The sequence below is a fragment of the Drosophila virilis genome, chromosome 5 (genome assembly GCF_030788295.1).
Source record: "Drosophila virilis strain 15010-1051.87 chromosome 5, Dvir_AGI_RSII-ME, whole genome shotgun sequence".
In the NCBI taxonomy this organism is placed as follows: domain Eukaryota; kingdom Metazoa; phylum Arthropoda; class Insecta; order Diptera; family Drosophilidae; genus Drosophila; species Drosophila virilis.
The window spans coordinates 10,408,864-10,421,205 of NC_091547.1; the positions used below are offsets into that span (position 1 = coordinate 10,408,864).

Genomic DNA, 12,342 nt, shown 5'->3' on the forward strand with positions numbered 1-12,342 from the left:
GCCCGCCCGAACAATCAAATAAAGTAAAACTTTTGCTCCAATGTCAGCGCTTAATTTATCGGGCTTTGCTTTTGTGCTTGTTTACGGCTCAACTACATTTTGGTGCTTATTATGCTGCTAATTTAACAGTAGCCGCTTAATTGTATTTGCCCGGCTCTACGCAGTGCGCTCAGCTGCCCAATCGGGATGAACAGATGAATGCGGGCTCAGGCATGTGGGAGGTGTAGACTGGGCGTGGACTGGGCCCGGGCGAGTCCGACTAATTGGGCTTTCGATTAACTTGGCCACGAGAACAATACAATATCAAAGTTCGCTACTCAATCGACAAGCCACACGCAGAGCACATAATCATTGTCAATAGCAGGCTACAGGCACGCCCACTTGCGCTTAACGCACAGCCCGATTGTTGATACCAGCGCCGCAGGCAGCTAAACGGCGAAAATTTGAATCGTTTTGTAAATAATCGAAATATGAGAGAAACATTTTAAGTGCTTTTGGCTGCCGCTTCCCAAAACACAGTCCCCCACTACTCACGCAAAAGTTTATGCGGTATCATTTTCGAAACTATAGCCTGAAGTGCATTAAGTGCAAGATTGCCAAAAATTTCAACAATAGAATAAACTTTTATGCATGAGAATTAGTTGTCATGAACTGAATCCTTTGAGCTCCAATATTGGCTTAAAGTTACATTTAAAAATATTTTTAACAAAATTGAATTAAAAAAAGAATAGCTTAGAAATAAACATAGATTTATGAAACATTTGTTGCAAATGTTTTTGCTTATACCCACGTGGTATGAGGCATGCCCAAGGCATTAGAATTTAGGCGTGAGTTTTTGCTTAAATAATAAATTGGGGCTAATTGAGAAAACCGCGGCAGTTGGAAAAACCGAACCGAAATTTTGGTCTGTGTTTTGCAACATAATGTGAAAAAGTATATTTTGTCAGAGACTGATATGCAAACTTGGAAAACAACGATCAATAAGAAGTGTTTTTTTTCTATTTGCGAAAATCGATATTTGTCGATTTGTGGAAATTAATGTAAATAGTTTTATGAAATTGAGTTTAATCGATATGTGAATCTCTATATTAAAAGATCTATGAACTCCGATATATAGATGTCGGTATTTAAGGATACTTGAAACTCATGTTAAATCATTTAAACAAACTGGCAGCTCTATGATTAGAAATGTATGTATACATTATCTTCATTGTTCAATTTTTTCGTTGGAAGATAGTAAGAACTAATTACAATGGCAAGAGAAATGCTTGCATAGGTATTTCTTTATTAATGTAAAAATCTTTATGTGGGGGCTTGGCTATGAATCTGATTAGACAGTAGCTATAGCAGTAATAATTTGCTTTTAATGAGATGTAAATTAATTTATTTTGCAGTCGCTTTAAAAGTTGCCATAGACAACAGCACAAAAAATAAAACGTGATGCTGCAATCAAATTGAAAGCCTTCAAGTTTTGTTTATATTTTGTGCGACTAGCTCGCTTTTAAAGGCTTACGAAAAGCTTAACAAATTACTGAGCTTAGCGCAGGACTCTTTGTGAATCCTTATCAAATCGCTTGCAGTGCAAACTAATTGCCTGACATCAATTTGCATCAGTTCAATGTGTAACTCAATTTGTGGCTTTCACGCTTGCCGATAAATAAAAAATTTAACAAAAAACAAACACAAAAATTGAAAATCCATGAAAAAAAAATATTGCAGCAGCCGCAGCGTTGGCTGGCAAACAATGCGAATGTATCTCAATCAGAATGCACTAGATACATTTGTGTCTGCGTCTGCGGTTTTCGATTAGTTTGAGTTCCTTTTTTTTGTGGCAATGTGTGTGAAGCATGTGTGTATTTGCCAGTGTGTGTGTGTGTGTGTGAAGTGTGGTAACAATAGCAAAAGAACTAAACTTCATATAGTCAGAGTTCATTTTGTATTCATGCACTTTACAAATTTCTTGTTTCCGATGCAGACAAATGCATTGCTTGCCACAATTGGCTGCAGGGCTTAAGTGTGTGCCCCATGTTTTATTATGTTGACCACAGCAGCCGCAGCAACATGTGCAGCAGTTGCATTTGTGCTTGAGTGGACTTTAATTTGTCTACTGACCGCTTCTTCCATCATCTGCCCCAGCCATCTGCCACCATGTAGACCTACTGATGGATAAGCTGATGTGCCATGTGCCCTGTGAGTTATGAGTGCTAGAGATTTACTGCAGCTTTCATAGAGTTAACTCAATAATTGCCCATATGCGGCAACTTTTTGGTTTATTTATGGTGTTCTCCCTACGTTGCCTCTCTATACTATACAAATAGTTTTTTCAATATAAAAGATTTTCACAACTATTAAAAACATATAAAAGATTTGTACATATTTAAATATTTCGTTTATTAAATTAAAGGTTTAATAGGGGTTAGGCTTCCGTTAAAAGCGTGGTTAGTTAACATGAAATTGTTGGTCATTATAATTTTATTTCCTGGAATAACATGAGCTATTTCTTTATGTATGATAAAACCCACAACCAAAAAATTTTTTTTTAGTTCTCATGCAAAAGCATCCTTAACTTTTGCAGAGTTTACTTAATGTAATTGGAAAAGTCTCTTATATACAAAAAAATATTTATTTCATAGAAAACAGTTTATTTTACTATCTGGCAACATATGCAATATGGTCACCTTAATAGTCCACACACATTTGTTGTACATTTTTATACTTTTATGTTCAAAACGGGTTTTTCTTTATTCCATGCTCACTTATCATTTCACACATTTAAGAAGTCTGCCCCTTAACTTTCTTTTGCTTTATTTACCCTTTAAAATGTTTGTGTATTTTGTGGGTCTTTCATAATTTTCGTAATAGTGCTTACAACAGTTTTTGGTTGGTTGCACACATGTCTGGTCCTAAATACCCGACAATCTACTTATTTCTCTTCTTTTCTCGTATTTAAACACGTTTAAAGCATTTTCATTTGCATGCGGAAAAACACAGCCGTTCCGGAAACAATGCAATGCCAATGCAAATATCGAAGAGGAAACACGTGCATAGAGTATGGAGGATGGAGAAAGGGGGGCTGGGATGTGTGACCGTGCTGGAAGGGCAGCAGGGGCAATCATTACAACGACGACGAACATAAACAACAACAACAACAACTATTGTATCTGACAGACGGAAGCGCAAACAGACACAGCTTATGTGTGTACATATCTATGAAATATGTGTGAGAGTATGTGTGTGAATGTGTGTTATATTTACATACCATAGCACGTGTTGCCGTATTTTCGACACAATTTAAACGAAAATAAAAAAGCTCGAACACATGGAAAATGAAATACTCTTGTAGATACATACAATGAAGTTCTTTTAATATAGTCCTGAAATATGCTATTTTGATCTTGAATAAAGAAAGAAGTTTATGTGAATAATTCCGTTGAACAACAAGAAAATCTGACTTTCATGACACACTTGTGTTAATATTGTCTTAACTATATAGAATTGCATCTTCCACTCATCTAATTAAAATTTTCGTTTTGTTCTAAAAACTCCATTCAGTAAACTAACTGCTAAAAATATTTTTTTTTTCTTTATTGATGATTACATTTGATACATTTCTATTAAATTTCATATTTTAGCAATTAATTGATTTATAAAAGTGATAAAGACTTAGACCTTCAACTGATGTTTTGAATTATTATTTTTCCATATTTTACGATATAATATCTTATAAGAATTATTATATTTATCTGAACTGAAGCTGATTACAAAGTAACATATACATTTTAAGCCATCTAGAGTCGCTGAAGTGCTATAAACCTATTACTACATGTAGTATGACATTTACGCAATACCCTTGGTTAGGGCATGAAACCCGCAAATCTCACATACTTAATGTCAAATGTTTTGTTTGTCTTTTGGTGCACGTCAACGCCTTTTGTTTAAAACGTGTTGATTTTAAATACAATTTCAAATGCAAAAGAAAAAAATATACACACACAAAATACCAAATAATCAAAGTGAAGACAGGCACGTGTTGAGCAGGATTCCATGCTGGCAATTGGTCAGCAAATGAAACCCAAATCAAAGGATTTGGCCAGCCAAACTGGCTCCCAGCTCATAGCTACAAAGTCAACTAAATCCGTTAGTCAGCAGGTTTTTTTTCTTTTGCTGTTGCAAAGTGGTCATGGCTTAAGTTGCCAAATGGACTCAAGTTGAGGACAAGCTTGGACACAAAAAAACAATACAGAAAGAGAGCGAGAGAGTGAGAGAGAGAGGGAGAGAAAAAGAGACCGAGACAATTAGGTCAATATACTGATAAATTGCTCGACAAAAAATTAGCCCTGAGATTTTGCTGCAACAAAACAAGGTCCTGTCGAGCCAACCAAACAAAAAAACTAGTTAAAGTGCGCTAGTCAAGAATTTGCGACTAAATGATATCCTGCATCCATGCATCATCAGAAACATTCTAGCTTCCTTCTATATACGATGGAAACATTTAATAGAGTAGGTCTTTGTCGTCTGAATTTAATGCATATTGCAAGGCCTTAATATTCAAGATAGAGATACCTTAAATTTTTACCTTAAACCTTCCTTGTTTTTAATCCTACTGGCAGCAGAGCAAGTCGCGAGTATCGTTGTCTTTAACCAGCGTCTTCTTAAAGTGCAACTTCGAAAATGGGAAAATTTTCTTAGTCCTCCAGCACATTTTGCGAGCTCTTCTCATTCTAAGTTCTCTGTCTCTTAGTACTTGGAAAGAAACTATCATACCTCCCGTTTTTATTCATTTTCTATATATAAGTATATAGGGTGTAAAAAGCAGCATATAACATAGTTGAAAACTTAAGTTTCATGTGGTAAGCTGCAAGCTGCATGTTGGGCATAAAACTTGTTGGCGCCCATTCCTTTGTATTCACTTATTCCTAATTAGCATCCTGTGGTTGCAACATCAACTATTTGTGCCCCACGCACAGTCAAGTTACAATGGAATTGCGCCACATAGACAGCAACTATTTTGCGTCCCACAACAACCAGCAAGTAAGCCGCTTAGCTGTGCTTGCTGCTCAGGCAGTATTTACTGTAGTCAGTCAGTGGGAGAGCTGCTCGTAGCTGTATTATTGTTATTGTATACTAACAACAAAACAACATGTATGTGCGGCAGTCGAAAGGCGGTCGGAAAGTTCAATTATGTAAATTCTGATAAGTTCATATTACTCATACGCAGCGTGTGCTCTGGCGGTCTATTTGGCCAAACTCGTTAGCTGCATTCCTTTGCGCTTGCAATTATCAGACAGTTACTGAGCGGATCTGCGGAGTGAGCTGAATTGACTGCTTATCACAGCTTCCTGCAATTATGCGCAGACAAATTTGTAATTGACAGCAGATAGATTTTATGTCTTATGGCTTGTGTGTATGTGGAGATGTGTGGGTGTTTCGTGTGTGTATTTGAGCTGAAACTGACTTAATTCTTATAATTTATATGTGAAATATATAACGAGTGTAATGGAGTTTAATAAACTGCACGATTTTATTTATAAGACTTATGAGATGTCCAAGGACATGCCCAAAATTATACTTGACTTGTCCATCATGCTCAGCCTTTCTCATTCTCTTAACAAGCGACTATGTTCCAATATTCTTGGAAAATCCTATTCTAATGCGACCGTCCCTTTGACCCGAATGTCCTCAAGACTTTACAATTGACAGACTATGCCTATTGAAGCCCTATGATTTTGCTAGCCTCAGCCTTGGACATGCCTTATCCATGTTATTGTCCGTTTAATACATAAATATACAATGAATATGTATGTATTGATTATGTTGAGCTTAATATCCATCTAGCGCTTCTTCAAGAGATATTAAATAGGTTTACGTTAAAGGCCCAAAGAGGCGTAGCATTGGATTAAATTTGGATTGCAGCTGAGCCTTACCGTATGTTCCTTCTCACAGGGTATTCTCTTGTGTCTTGGACAGGCTTAAAAGGACTCCTTAAATTTTACAGCTGAGCATCGATAATGCTTTTATCTTAGCCAATTGATGCATGCGCAAGAAATGTACATTTCCCAATTAAAAAATAATTAGGATGCCAATTACTGTCTTCAAGCCACAAGCTACTTGTTGTACGGTACATGAAGTTTCGCTACAAATAATCATAACGCAATTTACACAGCTCGACTACAATTAGTCTCGAGTGCTTATTGTGTGCGTGTGTGTTCGGGTGTGTGGCTAGAAGCCACCGCAATGCTAACTCATGTCAAACTTTAGCCAAGCGCTGGCAATAAATCTACGTTAGAAATTTAAAAGTTTATTTATTTTTCACCTGCTGTGCAGCAAAATGTCAGCAACAGCCAAGAAATAACAATGAGAGTTTGTTATAAAAACACACATATATTTTCATCAGTTCATTCCTGACGTGACGTTCCTTTCGAGTTTCATGCACTCAACGCTTAGCCCTGATCTTGAAATTGTGGCCAACGACACCGAGTGATATAGGCGCATTTAATATTAGATTAATCATGTCAAAGGGAATGCTTGAGCAGAGAAACTGCAATCAATTTAAGTTGCACTTGAATTACTTAAAAAACACATTAAAGCTGTAAAAGAGCTTTTACTCATAAAGTGTTTTAAATAGGTCTGTAAGCATTAAATTCTCTACTATTAAATAAAAACATTTACTTATCTCATATTATTATTTGGATTAATCCAAGCTTTTTTAAGCGCTGTACATTTGACAAGTGTCATTTGGTCTTAAATTTAAGCTTATACAAGAATTACTTTGCGGCCGTTAGATTTGTAAATTAAACGCATATTTAAGCCAAAGAGCCTTGTGAATTGTTCGCTTTCATGTTTTAAATCATACGATAAACAGCAAGGAATACATACATGCACACATAATACACACACATACATAACATACATTCACAGCCGGGTCCAATTATGCGGGCTAACAGCGCAGAAGTGCAGACCACAACAGAGACATCATTAGTATGCAGTTTGTTGTTTGCATTTACAACTTTATTGTATATATGTGCGTATGTGTACTTGCTTGTGTGTGTGTGTGTGCGTGTGGGTGTGTCTGGATAAACTTTTGGCCACAAGTGACTCACGCGTTGACTGTGAAAACATTATTGTTGGGCAGGGCATAAAAACATACAAAACAAAAGCAGCAAAAAACGGCAAAGGGTATGTGCTCAAAGTGCATGGCTTAAGTATACCCTGTATCTGTCAAGTGTACGGATTGCGATTATTTACAGCGCATCAAGGCCTTAGGCTTATGCTTTAATATCAAAATACAGTCAAGATTTTAAGGCTGATCGAGGATATATATGTTATTTATATAAAAAAGGCTGTCTTTTGTTGCCTTTCGATTTCATTCACGTGTACAGGGTGTAGCAGCAATTAAACCCCATCAAATCCAAGTAAAAATCTTAATTAATATAGAGGCTGTAGCTTGCTGTAGCTTTAATCCTCCTGTAAAACATATATATATATATATATATTTATTTATTTATATATATATATGTATATGGCTTCGATGCGCTTTCTTCACACTCATTCAGCCATAAACTGTACTCTTCGGGTATTCATGAATGCGCATCGCCAATTCAACGAGCGAGCTGCATAAAAGGCAGCGCTTCAATAAATTTCAAAAGCTGCTTTTTCAACATTCAATATGCGTGGAGTAGGTCAACAATATTTTTTTCCTTTAGCCAAAGTTAAACTAACCCAATAAAATATGCTATATTATATGTGATGCTAAGGTAGACGAAAAAACCAGGTTTCATATTTTATTCGATGTCAGGCAACTGCTAACGGGCACTGTGCTGGCGGCCTATATGTGTGAACAATTTTTAAAAATCATGTGAATATATTTCGTATTAATGGAGCAGGCAGTTTGTTTTTTTTTTTTTTTTGAAGAGTTGAGTAATTTGAACTGGCGTCTGTTTAAGCAAGTTCTCAAAGCATGTGCTCAACTTTTGGCAGCCAATCAGCAAATTGTCTTAATTATGTGTAAACATCGAGCACATTGTCTGCAAATGGCGCAGTTTTCTCAGGCAGGTCGCTAAAAGTAAAAAGTAAGTATTATATTAATTTTTTGTTAAGCATTTCCTCTGAAACAAACTCTGCAATGAAAAGAAAAAATTATAGAAGATTTACCATGGCGTACACGTAATATTTTAAAACTTACCACAAAAAGCCACATATGTTTAAATGTGATCATTAACTCAGATCAATTTGAACTATTCAAACGATTAAAAATACAAAAAAGGGTTAATACATTAATAGTTAATACGCCTCACTTACCTCAGGCAGTCCCAAGCAGCATGTCTTTAAGAATGTATAAAATTTTGTAAATTATTGTTCCTGCAAATTTGTACATAATTATAAATATTCTCAAATTCTTAAAACATGGGATTTACGTGTTCTATGCAAAGGACTTCATAGTCTGAGCAGTATACGGGTTTTTGATCCATAAAGAAAAATAACATAATTATGAATAAAATAAACAGACACATGACTACCGCCCAGTAAATATAGTGGTTTCTTCGTTGACGTTTAGTGCGCACAATATTGTCCATTGCAAGAATAACTAAATTATAATTACAAGAATTGGGCCAGGTTTTTAAAAGTGGATGCCTTACTGACCTCGTAATGCAAAAGCCTTCAATAGCATCTAACATCATGCGATGAGCATTGTCCAAAATCAGATTTGAGTGTGTAGTAGAGGCCCGTAACGAGCATGCCAAGCACGATGAATACAATTGCCCAATAGACGAAGCGAAAAATAATGTGCGTATCCTTATACTTATCGTCGTCCGATTTTTCATTTTTAATACTTTTGACTGTTTTCGAGGTTTTGCTGCCCATTATGATGCCACTTCTGACTTGTTCGAATTACAATTGAGTTATATTTATTAGAAACAATCGAAAAGTATACTTGGTATTTTTTAAAAAAAAATCGTCAATGTTTACTGAGTTTTGAATTGGCAGCACAGTATAACTCAGCAGAACAATGAAATTTTATTGAAATTTGTGGCCATTAGTGCTGAAATGCCAGCTCGACCGGAACCAGGGCCAATTTGGACAACAACTTTATCGCAACTGTAGAAACTTTGGCTAATTATTTAAGTTAATTGGCCTTTTTGACCGCAAAAAGTCGAGACAAACACACACCCACACACACAATATACAACAAAGGGCCAAACAGAATAATGTGGACGGCAGCCGTGTTGTGCCCAAAATAGGTTAAATATTTGCACAAAAGGCCACAAATGTCTCGCAAATTTGTTAAAATTACTTACAAACAAAGTTACACAATTTCGACATCTTTCTTTCATAGGGGTCAGGCATCAGGTGGCGTGGCAGGGGTTTCAGGGGTCAAGCTGGGGATCCCATAAATTTATTGTTTGTGCGAGGACTTTTGTTATGCCCGATGCCGAGTGTAAATGTTAATGTTAGAGCATAGTTTGTGAATGCTTGCGGTTTGCTAAGCGAGCGTGTGAGATACTTTAAACTCATTTCGGGCCATTATTTGCCCTAGTAATTGGTTGCACTCGCTGTGCATATTTTATAAAATTGTTCAGATTCCCTTAACTGTTTGCCTACACAAATTTTGAGGTGGCAAATGTTTGCACATCAACTTGTGGCCAATTAGATGTGCTTGCGGTTTCCACTGTCGACTGGCAATGACGGAATGGCATCCAGCCGTAAAGTGCAGTTTCAACTAAGTTCATTATAGAAATGGTTCAAAAAGCACATAAATGGTAGAGGATCCACTTAAGAGCTCAACAACAAAGATTTATTTTGCTCTCTTAGCTTAAACAGTTATGAATGAGAGCTTTAAAAAAGCTTCAAGACAAAGGGTTCATACAATTGTGCTCACTTAGTTTATATAGTTGATATTGTAAGCTACTCACGTTTTTACTGTTTTCATACGCTTTAAGTTTTTAGTCTATTATTATTATTCTTGTTTAAAACTATTGCTCAAAAAACGTTTTTTCCATCTAATTTTATAATATTCTATATAAATGCTTGAGGTATTTGGAACTAGAATGCTTTAAAAATCTTTTTATTTCCCCGCTATGCGTAAGCTCCTTTTAATAAAACCCGCTTACAAAGCTTTAAACCTATTTAATTTACCAAACTTTACTCTGGTAAAAAACTTGCTTCTTTGGTATATTCAGTATTTAATAGCTTGAGATCGTTTCTGATGCAGTGCAATTTACATCGTGCTCGAGCTTTATTAATTATAGCTAATTGCATTAATGAACAATGGCCGCTGCTACTTAATCATGCCATTTGCAGGAATATCATGTGTTATGTATGTGTTCATTACTGAAAGTGTTTATTACAAGATGCGGCTGCTCCGAGTTGTTTGAATATTCCTTTGGACTGTGCCCTGTTCCTGTTGTGCCCACAGCTATAGCTACAGCTATAGCTATAGCAGTAGCTGTAGCTGTTTGATGTTAATGAAAGTTTCCGTCGAGCAAATAAGGCCAAAAGCATGGAAATCAGTAAAACAAATTGCAATCTGCTTTTTATCGCACGACGCTGCATGAGGCAAGACGCAGCCAAGCCGCATGGACTTGAGTGCGCTCAGGACCTCATCGATTGCTTGATGCTGCTGCTGCTGTGTGGGTGCTAGTGTGTGTGGGTGGGCGTGTGTGGGCGTGTATATGCAGTATATGTCTGTATTTTGCTGTGCCATGCTGTCCATGATATTGACTTGCTCATTATGGCCCCCCTTGCCAGCTGCTTGTTGACTGTCGCCTTGGCTGCGACATTCCAGTGCTTCGCATCGGTTTGGTTTGGTTTGGTTTTCATTTCGATTCATTTTCAATTTAGCAATGCCACAAAGCATGGCACTTTTCAATTCCTGTCGCATGCCAGCATATCGTGCGCATTTGCAATCAGTGCTCATTTTACCATAAATTGATAATTTTCTAACGGATATACAATTTCCGCCGACCGCCTTTCGGCCATACTCGCTGTCGTTGACCCGCCACAGGCGAAGCGCATTTAATTCTAAAGCCGCAGCAAAGTAACAAAAATTATTCAACTTAAATATAGCATTAATAAGTAAAAAGAAAAGTTAGCGAAACCTCAAGCTTGAGAGCGCCAGACTAGAATGTACCCTGTGCCAAACCTCGAATTGTTGTGCTTCCATTAAAACATCGAATATTGGGGAAAACATCAAAATGCATTTAAATGTATATACAAATACTGCGGCTGTGTTTCGTCAAGTGCTCAAAATAGGCTGAATCCTAGCCCGAATCGAAAAATAACTTTTTCAAAATTGGTTTGGCTTTAAATGTTAAACTTTTGAACCAGACTCTGACCAACAGCAAAAATCACTTGGGGGCCCTAACGATTGTATATTATTCATATGCTTAAATACATAATTTTTGAAATATGTATATATTATTGAAATAGATGAAACCAAACTTTGAACCCAATTATCTGCTCATTGATGTGTAAAGCGGGATGCACGCACAGCAAGCCGTAGACCGCACCACAGATCTTGTACTTGGTTGTAATATATGTACCTACATCCGCAATATACGTTCTTCTTTAGTCGATTTCAACGGCTACAGGGTATATAAAATGCAAAGTCTTTATAGCATGGTAAAAGTTTGAGCTCGCCAGAACACAATACACGCACAGTCCAGACAGCTAACAAACTCTACAGCATTCAACTCGAAGACAACTATCCGAGCATGCGACCATGCGACCATCCAACTATCCGACTATGCGACTGTTTATTTTCAGTACACTTTTTGCTTGTCCGATGCCTTATTACCCAGCCTGGTGCCTGGTGCTCGCTGCCTGCAGCTTCATTTCATCTACTATACTTGGACTGTTTTGTGTTTTTTTTTCTTCCTCTTTTTTTTTTTTTTTTTTTTTGGTCTGCTTGCCCGTCAGTTGGACTGGCAAGTTTTGCCTGCAGCTTGACGCAAATTGTCAACCAAGTTTGCAACAATAATCGCCTTGCCTTAGCCTCAGACGCTGCAAGAAAAGTGAAATAACGGCTTGGAGTAGATAAAAACCAGAAAACAATAAGGCTTTTGGGGTTCGTACACTCTGTGCTTTTTCCATTCGAATGCAATGTGACTTTTAGCAGCGTTTACACAGAGCTCAAGCCGAAAAATAAGGGCATACCCATTGCAGTCTGGAGGGTTGCGAGTGCCCCAAACCAACTTTCCATTCACGCCAAAGGTCCTTCAGAAAAGCAATTTTGAATTTTTGGTCTCTTTTAAGATTCAAGTCGTGATTACTTTAGCTTTTGCATAAGCTGGCTTATTTGAAGCAGTTCCTTTTTTCTACTTCTTCTGCTTTGTGATCAAAGAA

At 36.9% G+C, this 12,342-nt stretch overlaps 2 long non-coding RNA genes across 2 annotated transcripts in view; one reads left to right on the forward strand and one right to left on the reverse strand.

Moving 5' to 3' along the window:
• Window positions 1-12,342, forward strand: part of LOC138911340 (uncharacterized) — a 146,815-nt gene that overhangs the window by 36,179 nt on the left and 98,294 nt on the right. The window lies entirely within an intron of this gene.
• On the reverse strand, window positions 7,888-8,581 carry LOC6625838 (uncharacterized). Its single transcript, XR_004304035.2, has 4 exons — window positions 8,415-8,581; window positions 8,299-8,358; window positions 8,186-8,234; window positions 7,888-8,056 (listed from the first exon to the last, which is right to left on the reverse strand). It is a non-coding gene; the product is annotated as an uncharacterized lncRNA (long non-coding RNA).